Source organism: Thalassophryne amazonica, chromosome 12 (assembly GCF_902500255.1).
Source record: "Thalassophryne amazonica chromosome 12, fThaAma1.1, whole genome shotgun sequence".
In the NCBI taxonomy this organism is placed as follows: domain Eukaryota; kingdom Metazoa; phylum Chordata; class Actinopteri; order Batrachoidiformes; family Batrachoididae; genus Thalassophryne; species Thalassophryne amazonica.
Window position 1 is genome coordinate 32532262 of NC_047114.1, and position 19641 is coordinate 32551902.

General features: G+C 44.5%; 1 long non-coding RNA gene across 1 annotated transcript in view; it reads left to right on the top strand.

Annotated features, from left to right (window-relative positions):
• LOC117522551 overlaps positions 1-19101 on the top strand; it is a 31610-nt gene extending 12509 nt beyond the window's left edge. Inside the window, exon 2 of the long non-coding RNA XR_004564241.1 lies at positions 18878-19101. This is a non-coding gene — a long non-coding RNA (uncharacterized LOC117522551). The remainder of the gene's footprint in view (positions 1-18877) is intronic.
• Positions 19102-19641: the final 540 nt, after the last annotated feature.

Here is a 19641-nt window from a genome sequence, read left to right on the forward strand (position 1 = left end):
ATTTGTCGTCCGGAGCCTTATGCGGGAAACGTTGAAGCTTGTGCTCCGTTTTTGATGCAGTGTTCTCTGGCTTTTGCTCATACCGTTGCCCAGCGGTTGCTGAATCTCAGGCAGGGGAGGCGGAGTGCGGTGGATTATTCTGTGGATTTCCGAATTTTTCCTGCTCAGTCCGGTTGGAATGCCGCAGCATTAAGCGGAGTGTTTGTGGTTGGTTTAAATGATCCATTAAAAGACGAGCTAGTAGTCCGTGACGAGCCAAATGATTTAGATGAGCTAATATCGTTGGTGATTCGTCTAGATGATCGGATGAAGGAGCGTGGACGCGAGAGAGGGCGGCCATCAGAACGGGTTTATTTCGCTCGGGGCTTTCCCCGACACAGATCTGGCTGCCTCTTCTTCGCCCCACTGAGACTCCTCCGACGGGACCTCTGGCTCCTCTTGCAGATGAGCCATGCAGCTCGGACGAGCTGAAGCCGCTATATTGCACCGTCATAGAAGCGTCAAGAAAAATAGTGGTGACGTCTCTCCAGGTGTTCTGGGACAGGCGAAATAATACACAAAAAAAAAAAAAAAAAATTGTATGGGCTAATGTTTTTTTTTTTTTTTTTGTTTTTTTTTTTTGAAAGGGGTTAGAACATGTTTGGGGAGTCGGAGGCGTGTCTGGTGGAGTGAACGACAGGCGGTTCGAAGCCCGTCTGGACTCACTTGATCGTTGGTTTTTTTATGTGTCTTTAGGTATTTTTTGTTTGGGTCTGGGTCGTTTTGTTTTGTTGTTTTTATTGTTTCCCTACTTCCCTAACCCCAACCTCACTCGCCCCAAGACCGTTCGTCTTATGGGTTGTGGGGTGGTGCAGGTTGGTCACGCTGAGCGTTCTCAGAAGACCTCTGCACCTAGGGGGGGGGTTGTTAGGGGCGTTTTTTCTGGTTTAGTTAGGGCCCGGTTTCACTCCAGCCTCGGTGGGCCTTTGTACCGTTCATCATTGGTGTTGCCGGGGTGTGGTGCAGCGGGAACATACCTCAGTCGGAGGGGTGGGCCGATCTGTTGCCGTTCGCCATTTCGGTAGTTCCACCCCTCCCGATAGGCTGGGGTATGGTCGGGTTGAGACACCGGACGTATTTCCGGTTTTCCAGTTTTTCCTGTTCCCTTCCCCGGCTTGATATTTTGTGCCGTTCGCCAAAATTGAGCCGCAGAGGGGCTATGGGAGGGACCTGGGGTCTTTCGGGGTGCCGGGGAAGGTAACAGGGTTTATCGGTTGTTTTATTTGCCCCCGGGGTTGTTTAAGGTAGTCCTCCGGGGGTTGGACTTTGATGTTTTTTGTTTCCTTCCAGGTTCCACCTCCAGGGTTGATGGGACGGTCCTCTGTGGGGGAATTGGCTTGTGGGGCCGCCTAGCCAAGTGTGGCCGGGTCTGGGGTTCCTGGGTTGTAGGGAGGGTGCCTCCTGGGGTTTGATGGTACGGTCCTCTGGGGGGCGCCGTTTGCTCCATGTGTATCTGGGGACCTCTGTGGGATTCCGGCTTTGACTATTTCTCCTGGAACTGGCGGTAAAGGCCTTCTGGGGGGTGTTGGGCTCTGCAGGTCGTTCTGGGGGGGTTGTTTGTTATTTTTCTTTGTGCATTTATGTTTGTATTGTGTTTGTGGGGCTGTGTTGGGTTTTGTATTTGGGAGTTTTTCTTTCTTCCCGGGGTTGGATGGGACGGTCCCCTGGGGAGGTTTTGGGTGGGTTTTCTGTTTTTTCTTGTATGTTGAATTGTATTAGGGACTGTTTTGGGTTTTTTGTTGATGCCAGCCGGCCTTCCAGCTGCGGTGCCCTGTCCTGTTGTCTGTGGTGGACCTTGGGAGCGTTACGCTGTCTGCTTCCTGACGAGGACCCCGGAGGGAGGTGCTGTTCTCGGACCTGGTCTGTTCGGTCGCCGGGAGGCTTCCCGTTAAAGGGGGGGTACTGTTGTGTGTTGGGGGGGTGTGGCTGGACATTTTGGTGTTCCTTTCTTTTCTTTGCTCTCCAGGTGGTATGCAAACTGATTTATTGTCTGTGGAGAAGGGTGCTGGCAGAAGAGTCCCTTCACCCTCATCAACATGATGTGCAGCACCTGTGGATGGTGCTCACGTGCAACCTTAAAGACTTTCAGCTGAAGCAGATAATGAGATGGCGTTCTGCATTTAAGTCATGTGTGATTCAAGCAGAATTGCCGGGAACTCGACCTTGTGATGTTCGTTTGTGAGACGCTGAGGACCGCGCCTGGGTTTGACACATCGTGCCTGTGAAGGAGGAAGGGTGAGGGACACATGCTGTCAGCACACATCAGAGGTGATTAATTATCTGAATAATTGTTAACAGTAACTTGGTATTTGTTACGCAGTATATTTGAACTTTGATGAGAGTTGTACAGCTCGCTTCTCACTGCCGTGGCATGCGGACTGATGATCCTCCACCTGTTGTGAGAAGCTGCTCATTTACATAAAGCTTTAATTCGGACCTGAATGTGTTGCTGATAGTGTGTGCCTTTTGAAGGATATTAGTTGTAGCTGCTGACTTACCTCACCTTTTCTATCCTTCGCAGAGGTCGGTTTGTCGTGTCCACCTGGGGGGTGTTTGGCGGTGAACGTGGGTCCAGAAGCGCCGGGCTTCGATCCTTTTGGGCGCTGGAGAGCGTGCGTCCTTCACTCCGCCAGACCGACGCAGTTTTTGTTTGTACACTTTGTTATGCACCAAAGGGGGAAAATAAATTGTTTTGTTATTGGAACCGCTTTCTGGTGTTTTAGCGCTGGGTTCCATCAGACGCAGGTCCGCTCCTCAACCCGCGTCGACACATAACAGTACCACTGAAATAGTGGCAGCAATACTGCAGTGGCAAAAACATTTGCTTATGCAAAGTAAGGAGTGTGGAGTGTGAAGATTGAGGAGCCTAGTGAAGAACTTTGCTGCCTGGTGCCACACAAACAATCTGCAGCTCAACACCTTGAAGTCAAGGAGCTGGTTATTGACTTTGGGATGTCCAGACCAAGACCGTGAACAGTTGTCACACCTTGACAATTTAGCCCGCATATGCCAACCGTATTAAAATGTGGACGTACATGTAATAAATTAATGCAGCTGTCACACCTTAACGACTTAACCAATGTAGTGACAGCCCCGTTTCCACCAAGTGGTTTGGTTGGTGCTGCATGGTATTATACGTGTCGGAAACGGTTAAGTCTGGCTTGGTTTGCGTTGCCACCGCAGGCAGAACGCTTTTGTTTAGCAGGTGGAACACTTAAATATTGATGAGCATGGCATCAAGCGTGAACATGGTGTGCGCGGTGTCTCCACTCCACACGGAGGCAAAACTGAGTAATTTTTACATTACTTAATTTTTTTTCTTTGCGGATCATGGGATCATTTCATTTTGTGCAGACAGAATCGCTGATGCTTGGTAAACTGAGATGTTAATGATTGAGGGTGCTGTGATTCTTTCAACTCGGTGGTGCAAAGAGTAGGAATGTGACCAAAAAAAAAAAAATCAAAGTGTGATCCCATATAAGCTGAGACAGGAATATTACCATATCCTCCTTATTTCTCGAGATAATAGAATGAGACTTGGAATACAATGGGGAAATGGTATGGGCAGGTCATTGTAGTAGCTTAGATATTAACTGATTAATTAATTGTTATTTAAGGGTAGGATGGGTATTGATAAGATTTTATCGATATCGATACCATTATCGATCCGATTCTTATCGATTCCCTTATCGATGCCGCTTGTGAATTTCTGTGCTCTACAAGATTTATCGATATCGATACCATTATCGATTCCACTTACCGATCCGATTCCTTATCGATTCCCCTTATCGACACCGCTTGTGAATTTTCTGTGTTCTAAAGTAGGTTTTACAGGTTTCAATGTCAACAACATTTTATTGAGTCTTAAAGTAAATAAATATGAAATTGGTCACTGGATCCTGAAACTCTGGACATAAATAAACTCTACATGGTGGATCCTTGATCTCTGAACATAAATAGAAATAAACAAAATCTCTAGTTTTTTGTCAAAAGCATTTCCTTTCAGACATTATTGGCATGAATGTCTTTCCATACATCTGAGCTGAGCTCTTGCTGCTGGCTGTGCTGCACGTCAGGATGTAATTCATAAAGATGCAGGACGTCTCATTGGGAGGAAAAAACATTTTAGTCTATTGTAGTTTATTGTCTGTATTAAGCATTTGGAAAGAGGTGTCATTTTGTTTAAAGCGGCGATTCGTTTTGAAGTTATTAACTCCAACCGGACTCTGTCTCGGCAGAGAGCCGCTCAGCATTTGCACCTGTGCCAACGGAACGGAGGACGATTCTCGTTTCTTGACTGCAAGAAGACAAGAGTCCCAGTTAGTGACTTTAATCCACACAAAAGTGAATCACGGTTGACAAGGGAAAAAAAATACTTCTGTAAGAAGTACTTGGTAGAAGTAAAGAAGTTAATCTGCTCTTTTAAAAGATGAAACCTGGATGAAAAACTTTCACACTTTACTGTTTTTTACCGTCCCACTTTACTAAGGCTGTGTGGTGAAGATTATCACTTATTAAAATAGTTTTGAGCTTTTTAACGTGTAGCACATGGGTCCACTGTTCACACTGATCAGCTCCTCCGTCCTCCTCTCTCTTTCTTTCCCTCATCACTGACACTGTCTTTGCGGCTTATTTCAGCAAACGTGGGAGCTTTTTTTGAAAAATTAAGACTTTCAGCTGTAAAATAAAGCATTAATTTCAGAATGTATGTATCAGTAGCTATACAGGCAGAAGGAGCTCTTATTTATTAAAAGATTTTTAATAAATAAGAGTCATGAACTGACAATTAAATGTAGACCCTTCTGCCTCCCGCGGGAGTTGAATGCCGTGCTGCTCACTGCCGTGTATATAGCACCTGACGCTAATGCTAACTCGGCTCTGGGGCATTTGCACGACAGCATTAGCGACAAACAGAATAGATACCCTGAGGCTGCTCATATCATTTCTGGGGACTTTAATCATGCAGATCTTCAGCAGTTCTCCCCAAATTCCATCAGCACATTAAGTGTAAACCAGAGGAGAAAATATATTGGACAAACTGTATACAAACATCAGACAGTCTTACAGGGCTAAATCACTAGCCCATCTTGGGCAATCTGATCATGCATCCCTGCTACTTATCCCTGCATACACACCCTACGGAAACAAGCTCTGCCCACGACCCGGACTATTACAACTTGGCCTGAGGATGCCTCCTACCAGCTGCAAGATTGCTTCCAGAGAACTGACTGGGAGGTTTTCAACCACCAGGACCTGGAGAACCACACTACAGCGGTTCTGGACTACATCAGGTTCTGCACGACAGCGTCACCAGGACAGACGTATAAGGATTTATCCCAACAGAAAGCCCTGGATGACGAAGGAGGTGCAGAGCCTGTTGACAGCCAGGAACACAGCCTTTAGGTCTGGGGACGTGGCACTCTACAGCACCGCCAGAGCTAATCTGAAAAGAGGTATCTGCAAGGCCAAGGCAGCAGTATAGAAGGAAGATGGAGGACTATATCAGGAGCAACGATACCAGACAGGTGTGGCGGGGTGTCCACACATCACCAGCTACAAACCTAGCAACTCCATGGCCACCGGGGTGAATCTTCTCTGGCAGAGGAGCTCAACATCTTCTTTGCCCGCTTTGAGGTGATACCTACATCAGCCATCTCAGCCGCCTGCTCACAGTAGCCACACACTCATGGTAGAAGAGTGTGAGGTGAGGGGTGATGAGAAGGTGAACCCGAGGAAAGCTGCAGGACCTGACGGAGTGGCGGGTCAGGTGCTGAAAGATTGTGCGGACCAACTGGCTGGAATCTTTACCAGGATTTTCAATCAGTCCCTGTCACAGGCCACTGTCCCTCCTGTTTAAAGTCCTCTATCATTGTCCCACTACCAAAGAAACCTTGCATTACCACCCTGAATGACTACCGCCCAGTGGCACTAACACCAGTCATCATGAAGTGCTTTGAGAAACTGGTGCGAGTCATTATCTCCTGCCTGCCAGCTGATCTGGACCCTTTTCAATTTGCTTACAAAGCAAAGAGATCTACGGAGGATGCTGTCTCCACAGCACTTAACGCCACACTGACCCACTTGGAACAACGAGGGAGCTACGCAAGAATGCTCTTTGTGGATTTCACCTCGGCATTTAACACCATCCTTCCACGACGTCTGGTGTCCAAGCTGGCAGATCTTGGACTCCCTGCACTCACCTGCAGCTGGATATTGGACTTTTTGACAGACCGCTCCCAGAGGGTCAGGCTGGGTTCCAACATCTTCACTGCTCTCAGTCTCAGCACCGGTTCACCACAGGGCTGTGTGCTTAGCCCGCTCCTCTACACTCTTTACACCTATGACTGTGTCCCTACCCACCCTGGTAATAAGATAATAAAGTTCACAGATGACACGACAGTAGTCGGACTCATCTCAGACGACATAGGTGAGCTAGCCTACAGGGACGAGGTGGAGCTGGCAGAGTGGTGTTCAGTCAACAACCTGCTCCTTAACACTGCAAAAACAAAGGAGCTTATTTTTGACTTCAGAAGGAACAAGTCTGACATCCAACCACTCTTCATCGAGGGGGTCTGTGTGGAGCGGTTGCCGGTGTTCAGGTTTCTCGGCATTGAGCTGGAGAACAACCTGACATGGCGCGCCAACACCAAGGAGCTGTTGAAGAAGGTGCAGCAGAGACTGTACTTTCTGAGAATCCTCAGGAGGAATAGTCTTCCTCAGAATCTGCTTCTCGCCTTGTATCACTGCTCCATAGAGAGTGTGCTCACATATGGACTGTGTGTTTGGTACGGCAGCTGCACATCCTCAGAGAAGAAGGCACTACATAGGGTCGTTAGGGCAGCAGAGAAGACCATAGGCTGCTCCCTCCCCACACTGGAAGACATTTCTACATCCAGATGCCGCAAGAAGGCAATAGATATTTCAAAGGATGTCTCACACCCTGGACATTGTCAGTTTCAGCTCATGCCATCAGGCAGGAGATACGGAACATTATAAACCAGAACAAATCGTCTAAAAAATAGTTTCTATCCAAAGGCAATCATGGCACTTAACTCTTCAAGGTGAAATAGTATGTTCAGTATGCAATACATCTGGTGGCAGTCTTGTTCACCCAGTGCAATGTGTGATCGTACTATTCCTGACCATAAACAGTGTGATATATGTTTTATTCTTTTAGATGTTTTATTCCTGTTCATAGCCAGTGCAATATGTTTTATTCTTTTATATGTTTTTAAACTATTTATTGCTCTTAACTCACGAGCCGAAGCACTCTTAATTTCGTTGTGACTTTGTAAAAAGTAACAATGACAATAAAGATACTACTACAGATTTTGATGGCATTTTTTTTTTCTTTCACTGAGGCGCTGAGCTCTACTCTCCACTGAGCTGCAGCCACACAATGATGTGGGCTCTGCTCGGCTCGCTGCTGGTGGGGAGGGGAGGGAGAGCAAGCAGCAAGTCTGACCCTGCAGTTCTGCCAAAAAAAAAAAAAAAGGACCCGAGCAACCTTATGTCAGTCTGTTAGTCTTTCTTTTTATTTTTTTTTTTTCAGTTTCACCTCCCAGGGTTTGATGGGACGGTCCCCTGGGGGGTCAGGGGGGGGTATTTGGGTTGTTGTTTTTTGTTATGCCCTCTCTTCTCCTCTGACTCCAGCAGTGTGAGCCGTAGTGTCGGCGTTGCTGGAGTGGTGCAGTTAGGTTGTGCTGGGCGTTTCCCAGGTAACCTCTGCACCTGGGAGGGGGGGGGGGGTTTGGGGTATTTTCTTTTTGTTCCCTCTCTTCTCCTCTGGCTCCAGCCGTGTGAGCCGTAGTGTCGGCGTTGCTGGGGTGGTGCAGTGTGGTTATGCTGGGCGTTTCCCAGGTAACCTCTGCACCTGGGGGGGGGGGGTGTTTCCCCCCAGTTTCCGCCCTCAGGGTTTGACTGTGGTGTCCTCGGGGGGAAAGGGCTGTGGGTCCATCTAGCCATAGACGGCCGGGGCTGGGTCCGTTGGTCGTGAGGGGAGGCGTCTCCTGGGGTTGACGAGTGGTCCTCTGGGAGGCGCTGGGAGTCCCCGTGGGTGACGTTGGATCCCAGAGGGACCTCGGCTGTGGTTATTACTCCTGGAGCTGGCGGGAAGTCCTCTGGGGGGTGTTGGTCCCTACATGTCGTTTGGGGGGGGGGGGGGTGTTTTAGCGCTTTTATTTGTAAGCTTAAGTTTGGGGTTTTTCTTTTCTCCTCATCCCGGGGTTTGATAGGACGGTCCCCTGGGGAGGGGAGGGGGGTGGTTTGGTTGTTTGTGTTTGTCTTTTTTGTTTTATGACTAATGACCGCACATGGTTGGATAAAGGCTGACCGCACAGGTTTAAGAACTCCTGGCCACACCTGTGCTAAGTGACTGACTGAAACAAAGGCAAGGATGCAGCCAGAGGAGAGGACATCAACCATTCTATTGGAAGACGAATGCAGATGCGGTTTCCAGCCATGGTCCCTGGAGGGGGGTGTTTCTCCTGGGCCAGGTTTGTGTGGTCGCCGGGAGGCTTCCCGTGAGGGTGGGGTACTGTTGTATGGCTGGGGGGCCTGGCTGCCTTTTTGTTTCTGTTTTGTTTTTCCTTCCAGGTGGCTTGCATTTGGGACTGAGTGGCTGTGTTGCTGAGGTTATCAGGACCTCACCCTGATCACCTGCGGCTCGTCAGGACTCACAGCTGAGGTGCATCTATATGGATTGGAACATGGTGGCATTTAAGACTGGAGTATACAGTGTGTATTTGCCAGAGACTCGACCTTGTGACCAGACGGGTGAGATCGTCGTCTCGGGAGCCATCTCATCATCAGTGGATGCAGAGAACGTCCAGGGTTTGATGCACAGTCTGTGAAAGAGGAGGGGGTGAGGTCTCACGCTCGTCAGCACACTTCCTGAGGTACGTTAGATTTTGTGACTAACATTTATACAGTCAGTAAATGTGGTGTCCCTCACACCTTTTTATATTGAGCTGTATGTTAGTCATGCATCGGCTTCCACTGCAGTGGAGTTATGTGAACTGGATGTTCCATGCCTGCAGGTTGGGAAGCTGATTAGTAATCAAGCCAGGAAGTGTTTGCTGTTTGTACACCTTTAAGTGTTCTCTCTGTGTGTAGAGTGTGGACTCACATAATGGTTCCTTCTTTCACAGACTCGGTTTGTTGCGGCCACCTGGGGGGTGTCGGCGGGGTCCTTGGGTCCGAACAGCTTCTGGCTCCGGACCGTTAGCGCTGCTGGGAGCGCACCACGCCAGACCGCACTTTCTGTTATTTTGTATCACTGTTATGTATTAAATTCAGTTAGCCTTTGTACCGTGCTCTGCTTATTTCATACTGGGTCCTTCAAACGCTGGTCGGTTCTCCGAGCTGCGTCAGACACATAACATTATTGGCATGAATGTCTTTATATAGATCTGAGCTGAGCTCTTGCAGCTGGCTGTGCTGCACGCCAGGATGTAATTAATAAAGAATGCAGGACATCTCATTTTGGGAGGAAAAAAAAACATTTTAGTCGATTGTAAACAGGTTGACAAGCTTGTGGCCCACTCTTGGGCCGATTGTGCTGGAAATTATTAATCTTTAACTTCTGGATCTGTTCCTAAATGTTTCAAATCTGCAGTGATTAAACCATTACTTAAGAAACCTAATCTTGACCATAGTATATTGAAATCTATCGGCCGATATCAAATCTATCATTTTGCTCTAAAATTCTGGAAAAAGTGGTGTCACGGCAGCTCATAGACTATCTTACTGAGAATAATCTCTTTGAGCCACTGCAGTCTGCTTTTAGAAAATATCATTCCACAGAGACGGCTCTCACTAAAGTGGTGAATGATCTTCTGCTTACAATGGATTCGGACACCACTACGGTTCTGTTGCTGTCAGATCTCAGTGCTGCATTTGATACAGTGGATCATCATATTCTACTTGATAGGCTGGAAAATCATTTTGGGATTACTGGGAGTGCCCTTGCATGGCTGACGTCATACTTGACCAGTCGTTCTCACTGTGTTTTGTACAGTAGCACTACCTCTAACCTTAGTGACATGAAATTTGGGGTTCTGTCTTAGGCCCCCTGCTTTTCTCCCTTTATATAGCACCCCTTGGGCACATATTGCGGCGTTTTGGGATTACCTTTCACTGCTTTGCAGATGATACTCAGTTATATATGCCGATAACTGCTGGTAATCTTGTTCACATAAAATCCTTAGAAGATTGCCTTGCAGCAGTGAGAAGTTGGATGTCTAGAAACTTCCTACTTTTAAACTCTGAAAAGACTGAAATGATGGTTGTTGGTCCAGTGAGACATCGGCATCAATTTGACCAGTTAACACTCAGCCTAGGCTCGTGTGTCATACATCACACTGAGAAAGTGAGGAATCTTGGGGTAATTTTTGATCCTTCATTGTCCTTTGGCCTCCATATTAGAAATATTACTAGGACTGCTTTCTTCCACCTGCGAAATATAGCGAAGATTTGTCCCATTCTGTGTATAGCTGATGCTGAGACCCTGATCCATGCGTTCATCTCTTCTAGATTAGACTACTACAATGTTCTATTTTCTGGTTTACCGCAGTCCAGCATTAGGGCTCTCCAATTGGTTCAAAATGCTGCAGCCAGACTTTTGACACAAAGCAGTTAGTTCGACCACATTACACCCATTTTGGCGTCTCTTCACTGGCTTCCTGTCCCAGTGAGATCAGATTTTAAGGTTCTGCTTCTAACCTATAAAATTATTCTGGACTGGCACCTCCTACCTAGCTGACTTAATTAAACCTTACGTACCGGCCCGGGCTTTACGTTCTCAGGGTGCAGGACTACTTGTGTCCCTAAGGTGAATAAGAAGTCTGTGGGTCACAGAGCTTTCTCTTATCATACCCCTGTTCTGTGGAATGGTCTCCCTGCGTCAATAAAACAATCAGATTCTGTGGAGACTTTCAAGTCCAGACTTAAGACGCAATTCTTTTCCCTTTCATATGGCTAGCATACTGGTACAGTTTTGTTTTACGCTTTTTACTCTTTTAATTCATGTTATTAGTAATTGGAGCGGGCCGCGGCCTCAACTTTACCTAAATTCTGGGTCTTTTAGTGAAGCTTAGGGCTAGCGGCCGGCGATCACCTTAGTATTTCTTCTGTTTTTCTTATTGATTAATGATGGCAAATTATACAGTATTTTTGTCTTTCTGATGCCTGATTCTGTTTTTTCTCTGTTTAAGGTGCAGCTCCATCCAGAGATGGGAGTTGTGTTTGTGTTGGCGATACTCCTATCCTGTGCACCAACAGCAGTTCTTGTATAATCGTCCGTGAATTGTTCTGTAAATTATTTCTGTAATTTATGTTTGTAGCATGGCCCAAGCAGAGGGTCACCCCTTTGAGTCTGGTCTGCTTGAGGTTTCTTCCTCAAAGGGAGTTTTTCCTTACCGCTGTTGCTCTGGGGGTTGGTAAGATTAGACCTTACCTGTGTGAAGCACCTTGAGGCAACTCTGTTGTGATTTGGCGTTATATAAAGGAAAATAAATTGAAATTGAAAAAAAATTAAATTGAAATTGATTGTAGTTTATTGTCTGTTGTTTGGAAAGAGGTGTCATTTTATTTAAAGCGGCGTTCGCTTTTGAAGTTATTAATTCTCACTGGACTCTGTCTTGGCAGAGAGCCACAGTGTCTGGACCTGTGCCAACGGAACGGAGGACGATTCTTGTTTCTTGACTGCAACAAGACAAGAGTCCCAGTTAGTGACTTTAAGCCACACAAAAGTAACTCACGATTGACATATTTTAATGGCTTTTGAGAGGGGTTTAAGAAGCGGATTTGTCACTTCTGAAGAGTTATTATTACTATTATTGCTGTTGTTGTTGCTATTATTATTATTATTATTAATAATAAGTAAAAATCAATTAAAAAAATATTAATATATTAATACATTTGACTCTTATGACAACAACGCTGAGCCATTATTATACAGAAAACAAATGCACACATGTGCTGCGATGCGAACAGCTATATGCTCTTAGGGTTTAGGGTTTTAGCAGTGACAAATTAAAATAAAGCGAAATACAACCCCAATTCCAATGAAGTTGGGACGTTGTGTGAAATGTAAATAAAAACAGAATACAATGATTTGCAAATCCTCTTCAACCTATATTCAGTTGAATACACCACAAAGACAAGCTATTTAATGTTCAAACTTATCAACTTTATTTTTTTTTTTGTGCAAATATTTGCTCAATTTTGAAATGGATGCCTGCAACAACGTTTCCAAAAAGCTGGGACAGTGGTATGCGTACCACTGTGTTACATCACCTTTCCTTCTAACAACACTCCATAAGCGTTTGGGACTGAGGACACTAATTGTGACTGTCATGATTGGGTATAAAAGGAGCATCCCAAAAGGCTCAGCCCTTCACAAGCAAAGATGGGGGTGAGGATCACCACTTTGTGAACAACTGCATGAAAAAATAGTCCAACAGTTTAAGAACAATGTTCCTCAACGTTCAATTGCAAGAAATTTTGGGATTCCGTCATCTACAGTCCATAATATAATCAGAAGATTCAACGAATCTTGAGATCTTTCTACACGTAAGCGGCAAGGCCGAAAACCAACATTGAATGCCTGTGACGTTCGATCCCTCAAGCGGCACTGCATTAAAAACCAACATCATTGTGTAAAGGATTTTACCGCATGGGCTCAGGAACACTTCAGAAAACCATTGTCAGTTAACACGGTTCGTCACTACATCTACAAGTGCAAGTTAAAACTCTACCATGCAAAGTGAAAGCCATACATCAACATCCAGAAACACCGCCGCCTTCTCTGGGTCCGAGCTCATTTGAAATGGACAGACATATAGTGAAAATGTGTGCTGTGGTCTGATGAGTCCACATTTCACATTGTTTTTGGAACTCATGGGCGTCGTGTCCTCAGGATGAAAGAGGAAAAGGACCACCCAGGTTGTTACCAGCACAAAGTTCAAAAGCCAAGTGAAAGCCAAACATCAACAACATCCAGAAACACCGCCGCCTTCTCTGGCCCGAAGTCATTTGAAATAGACAAACGGAAAGTGGAAAAGTGTGCTGTGGTCTGATGAGTCCACATTTCAAATTGTTTTTGGAAATCATGGATGTTGTGTCCTCTGGACAAAAGAGGGAAAAGACCGCCCAGATTGTTACCAGTGCAAAGTTCAACAGCATCTGTGATGGTATGGGGGTGTGTTAGTGCCCATGGCATGGGCAACTTACACATCTGTGATGGCACCATCAATGCTGAAAGGTACATCCAGGTTTTGGAGCAAGACATGCTGCCATCCAAGCAACGTCTTTTTCAGGGACATCCCTGCTTATTTCAGCAAGACAATGCCAAGCCACGTTATGCATGAGTTACGACAGTGTGGCTTCGTGGTAAAAGAGTGCGAGTACTAGACTGGCCTCCTGCAGTCCAGACCTGTTGCCCATTGGAAATGTGTGGCACTATGAAGCACAAAAACGACAACGGAGACCCTGGACTGTTGAACAACTGAAGTTGTACATCAAGCAAGAATGGGAAAGAATTCTACCTACAAAGTTTCAACAACTAGTGCCCTCAGTTCCTATGCTTATTGAGAGTTGTTAGAAGAAAAGGTGATGTAACACAGTGGTAAAAATACCACTGTGCCAGCTTTTTTGAAACATGTTGCAGCAGCCATTTCAGTATGAGCAAATATTTGCACAAAAACAATAAAGTTTATCAGTTGAACATTAAATATCTTGTCTTTGTGGTGTATTCAATTGAATACGAGGTCTGTTAGAAAAGTATCCGACCTTTTTTATTTTTTTCAAAACCTGATGGATTTGAATCACGTGTGCTTGCATGAGCCAACCTTGAACCTTTGTGCGCATGCATGAGTTTTTTCACACCTGTTGATTGCGTCATTTACTGGTAGCAGCCTTGTGTGAGGATGGGTGGAGTCTCTCGTTGTTTTTTCTTTGCAAGGAAATGGCGGAACGACTGGAGCGGCGCGACTGCATCAAATTTGCCAGAAACTGGGCGACAGCCAGGTGAAACCATTCGGATTATTCAGACGGCTTTCGGTGACGATCCTATGGGCATCACACAGATTAAGGAGCGGTACAACCGGTTTAAAGACAGCCGCACAGCGGTGGAGAGCGAGCCACGCTCCGGGCGGCCATCAACATGCTGAAATGACCAGATCATTTCCAAAGTGAACTCTCTGGTGATGCAGGACCATCGTGTGACTATCCGAGAAATTGTTGAAGAGGTGGACATCAGCACTTTTTTTGGCACATTCCACTGTGACAGAAGATTTTGGCATGAAAAGAGTTGCAGCGAAATTCATGCCGATGGCTTTGGCACGAAGCTGATGGCGCAGCAAAAGCGCCACTGTGTTGAAGCCTTACAGGACATGTTGTGACATGCTCACCTCTTCCGCAATTTGTCGGATAGTCACACGACTGAAAAGCCACCGAAAGCTGTCTGAATCTTCCAAAAGGTGATTAAAATCCATCAGGTTTTTGAAAAAAATATAAAGGTCGGACACTTTTCTAACAGCCCTCGTATAGGTTGAAAAGGATTTGCAAATCATTGTATTCTGTTTTTATTTACATTTTACACAACGACCCAACTTCATTGGAATTGGGGTTGTAAAACAAAGAACCAACGAGTCAGCGGATCGAAGCACTGCTTCATTGGTTCATGCTTCAAGTGGAGTTGCTCTGCAGAAGCGGTTGATTACAGAGCTGCTTGCAGGGTCTGCAGTCACGTAGAGAAATGATCATTTTCCCAACAAACACCCTTAAAAACAACGGCCGCTCTGAAGGACCAATAAGGGACTCGTTAAGCAAAAAGACAATTGATATCGGTGGATTGAATCATTTCTTAACAATACCCGAAAAGAACCGGTTCTTGATACCCAACCCTAGACCTTACAGTACAGATATTGTGGTAATTTTAGACCAGTAAGCGTGTTGAACCAGGATTACAAAATCTTTACCCATACATATACTATGCAAATGTATAGAAGCTCCAGTTATTTGCTGCAGCTCCTGCAGCAAATAATGAAACTCCCCGAATTGGGAACGTCTCATGAGGATGTTGTGAACCCAGGGACGGCGCCGCTGGGGACATTTGTCAGCTTTCCACAACAAATAGAGCACAGCAACTCACTCCATGTGTGAGAGTCATAAAACGCAGAGAAGACGAAGACAACACACTTGCACCAGTGCTATTGCAGTATAAAATTACATGCACTGCTCAAATGATACATGTATAAACTAGCACACGCATGTACTAATTCAATCCCTGATTGTGTAAATTGGTCCTTTTTGTACAAAGGTTTGGACAAATTCGGATTTGATAGCAACTTTATTAAAATAATACAAGCTCTCTCTGATAATCTAATGGCAATGAATTAAAATTAATGGGGCTGTATCTAATCCCTTGTCATTACAACGAGGAACAAGACAGGGCTGTCCTCTCAGCCCTCTCTTGTTTGCAATTTTTATTGAGCCCTTGAGCCAATGGATCATTCAGGGCAACAATATTAAAGGATAACAATGAAGGGGGAGAACAAACTATTTCGCTGTTTGCTGATGATGCATTGGTGTATTTATCTAATCCCTAACAGTCTTTGGCACGCTTATTTGTACTCTTGGAGCAATATGGATCCTTCTCTGAATATAAGCTAAATGTTCCCAAAACACAAATTTTTTGTTTTAATTACTCCCCCTCTGTAAATGTAAGAAATAAATACAATTTGAAATGGGATTCAGAATCAATGAGTTATTTGGGGGTAAGCGTTCCACTAGATTCGACAAAGTTGTTCTCACTTAACTACCTCCCCCTGAACAAAAAGATTAGAGAAGACATAGAGAGATGGAATCTTATACCTTTTCTCAGTTTTGATCACGTGTGGAATTGGTCAAGATGGTTATATTACCGAAATTGCTATGTCTCTTTCAATCCCTTCCACTAGCTATATCTGATAAACTATTCCAAGAGTGGGATAGGCACATTTGAGGTTCCTTTGGCAGGGACGGAGGCCAAGAATCAGAGACAAGAGTTTACAATTGGAAAAAAAACAAGGGCGGGATTCCTCTTCCATGCTTCAATATTATTATGTTGCTGCTCAGTTGAGGCTATTGATATGCTGGTGTAACCCCAGAATACGATGCTAGATGGAAGGAGATTGAAAGTGCTTTATCAGACAAATTTCCAATACAAGCTGTAATTGGGGATAAGGGCTTAGGGCTTGAGCAATAATTTAAAGGCATTGAGTAATCCATGGATATGTTTGTCACTTAGGGGGTGAACAAAGTAGTAGCTCAGAATCATCTGAAAGAGGAGGTGAAGGTCTTGAGATGGTGTGCATTTGACCCAGATTTCTTGCCTAAAAATTGGGGACATAAGATTTGACAGATGGGGTGCACAAGGTTTAACAGCATATTGCGTAAAAGGAACATTAAAGAGCTTTCAAATCTGAAGAGGGAGTTTGGCTTGGATAAGGACGGCTTTTACAGATACCTTCAACTCCAGCATTACATCAGTCAAATAAGGAATGGATGTACACAAACAGGTTGGGACAATATTCTGTTTATGTTTAAGGTGTTTATGGATACTTATTGTGTTCGCATCTAACCAGAAACTCATTTCAGAAATTTACAAGGGGTTACAAAAAATAAAGCACAGTTCACTATATATAAACAAAAGTAGGACCAGGAAGATAACCTTGTTTTAAAGGAAGAAGATTGGGAGAATTTATGTGAGATACAATGGAAATCTTCAAGCTCAACTGTAGGGTGAGAGTTTTATTGGAAGACCCTTATAAGGTTTTTTTTTTTTTTTTTACACCCCTGCTCAAAAGAGGCACTACACAATTCTTCTGCATGCTGGCAACAGTGTGGATGTCTGAAGCAAACCATTTTCACATATTTTGATCCTTTGCTCATTGGTTCAATTTTGGTGGGAAGTATATAAAGATTTGCAAAGTGATTTCAATTGGACATCCAATTTAAATTTGAGTCATTTATTTGGAGGCCATTACAACAGAATATGCTTCCTCTAATGTCAAATACTTATTTCGGATCCTAAGTGCTGCTAGCAGAAAAGCTCTTACCAGAAGGTGGTTAAAACCTGAAATACTACTGTAGAGGAATGGATCGACATAACCTATGATATGTTTAAGATTGAGAGGATTACCTTTGCTTAACCTTTTGGAAAAGATGGGAAAGGTGGATAATGTATGTCTGCCAATACGACCATCATTTGTTTAAAGTGGATCTTTGGATCCTTTTTCTGTTTTATTTTATATCTCCCTGTAGAGGGCTTTATGTGTCATTGTGGTTTACCCCAACATTTTAGACATTGTTTGTTGTTTATAAATATTTTTGTTATTATGTTAAAAAATGGTTATAGGTACATATTACTAGATGTGTGAAGGCCTAATGGACCTCTACTTGTTTTTGTACTCCTTACAAAGTCTAGGACATTTTACTGTAGGCTGCAGTGATACAATTACAGATGACTAAAAAAAGAAAAAAAAATACAGTACAGATCCATTCATTCCCATGGGTGACTTAAATCATGTGAACTATTGTCTCCATCATAACACAGGCAGCTAAGCCTCTCCGTGGTGCGCAGTAACACATTGCACACATCAGGCTTGGAGCTGGACGGATCTCGCGCTGTAATAATTGATCACCTTCTAGCTCTGTAGGAGATATGACATGGAACTTGTACCAGGCTGTTACACCATTAATAAACATGCATCTCACCTCTAACAGTGGTCAGGAGTGTTTCACGGCCTGATGTGGACATGAAGCCGGGACAGCAACCTGTGATTTAAAATCCTCTCACCCAAATAAAATATTAATCTCATGTGATAATCCAAACCATTGCGGTGTCCAGAGTTGCGTTGTGCTCCTGAAGTGTGCAAAGGTGCAAAAAGAAAGGTTCCCTGGAAAGGCTCTGTCTGAAGCAGGGGACTTCATGGCCCAATGCCAGCACACTTTGAGTGAAGCTGTGTAGTGGCACGTGCACCCCCCGCGAGGGCTTTGTGGCCAATGCAGTGTTATACATACACACACACGGCTGAGTGACAATTGCAACTCCCGCGTGTGCGCATGAGGAACACAATGCTCAGGTCCCATGTTTGCCATGCAGTCAGTTGGAAATCGGGCAGTCTGCAGTGCCTTTTATGGCCATCTGACCAGCAGTCTGTGTCGTCAACATACACTGTGGATGTGGACGGGGCAGTCTGTCTGCATGCCATCACTGCTGGCCCGCCTCTTTTCCTCCTGACTACATTGGATTATTGCAATTTTTGCTGTGTCGTGCATGCTTCTGGCAAATTCTTGATATGTGTGATGGGGGCTTAACCTAATCCATTACATACTAAACAGATTTTGTCTGTTTTATACATGTAGTGGGATTTCGATTATACGGACAAAATTCGCTGGTCCCCCTGAATCCATTATATGTGAGTTTTACTGTAATAGTAATAATAATAAAAATAATAATTTAGCACCGTGCCCATTGAATACTGCGTTTCAGCATCTATCCCTTCCACACTTTAGATAATGCAGGGAATATAGCTTTCACTCAGCTCGCCTTATGTGGAGTTCTTTCTCTGAGTGGGCAGACATGTTAGTCCCTCCTTGCAACACATATTACAGAAATCAACATATTTACTCTATGTAATCGACATACTCTGTTATGTCGGCTCATCGCTCCAGCCATATTAGACCAGGTAACATCCACCTCTATGCTGTTTATCATTGTTGTGATTTTATTATTATTTTTTATTTATTTATTTATTTGTTCTTAATGTTATGGTTAATTTCTTCCTTGCAGACATGTTGCAGCAGTTGGGGAGGAAAACACAAATGTTGCCTGAACAGCATTATTGGCTCTACCTGTTGTTCAGAAGGACATTAAAGAAGAAGAGAAACACTGGATAAGTCAGCAGGGACGGCCGCTTCACGGCTGGAGGAAGCTGATATAACTAAGTTACCTTTCACTGTGTCCCGTTGAAGAGTGAAAATGATGATGAAATGCTACAGTCATCACAGGTTCAACAAAGACAAACTGAGGGGAGCACAGAGGCAGAGCCCTTTAGCCAGCAGCTCAACTTATCACAAAACACTGATGGCACAAACTGATGGTGACTATGGAGGAACACAACCAGGCAGGAACCTGCAACAATACAATTGTTTACAGCCAGATACTAAGGACTGGAATTCAAACAGTTCTGGAACTGAGACTGACGACAGTCACGAATGGGAGCAAACAAGGGAACTTTGCTCAGGTTTAAATTCCTTAAATTCTAAAAACAGTGACACCTCTGTTGCTGATGACATGTGTAACATTGCTAGGAAACAGTTTAATTGCTCTGAATGTGGAAAACAATTGAGTCACATGAACTGTTTAGAGCAATACAAGAGAATTCAAGCAAGTGAGAACTTCTTTGCTGTACTGAGTGTGATAATCAGTGGAGCCAAAAGGGCAATCTGAACATGCACCTTATAAGTTGCACAGGAGAAAAAATGTTACCATTCTGAATTTCACAAAACATTTGGGCTCAGAAGCAGTCTGAGTGCACACATGAGAATTCATAC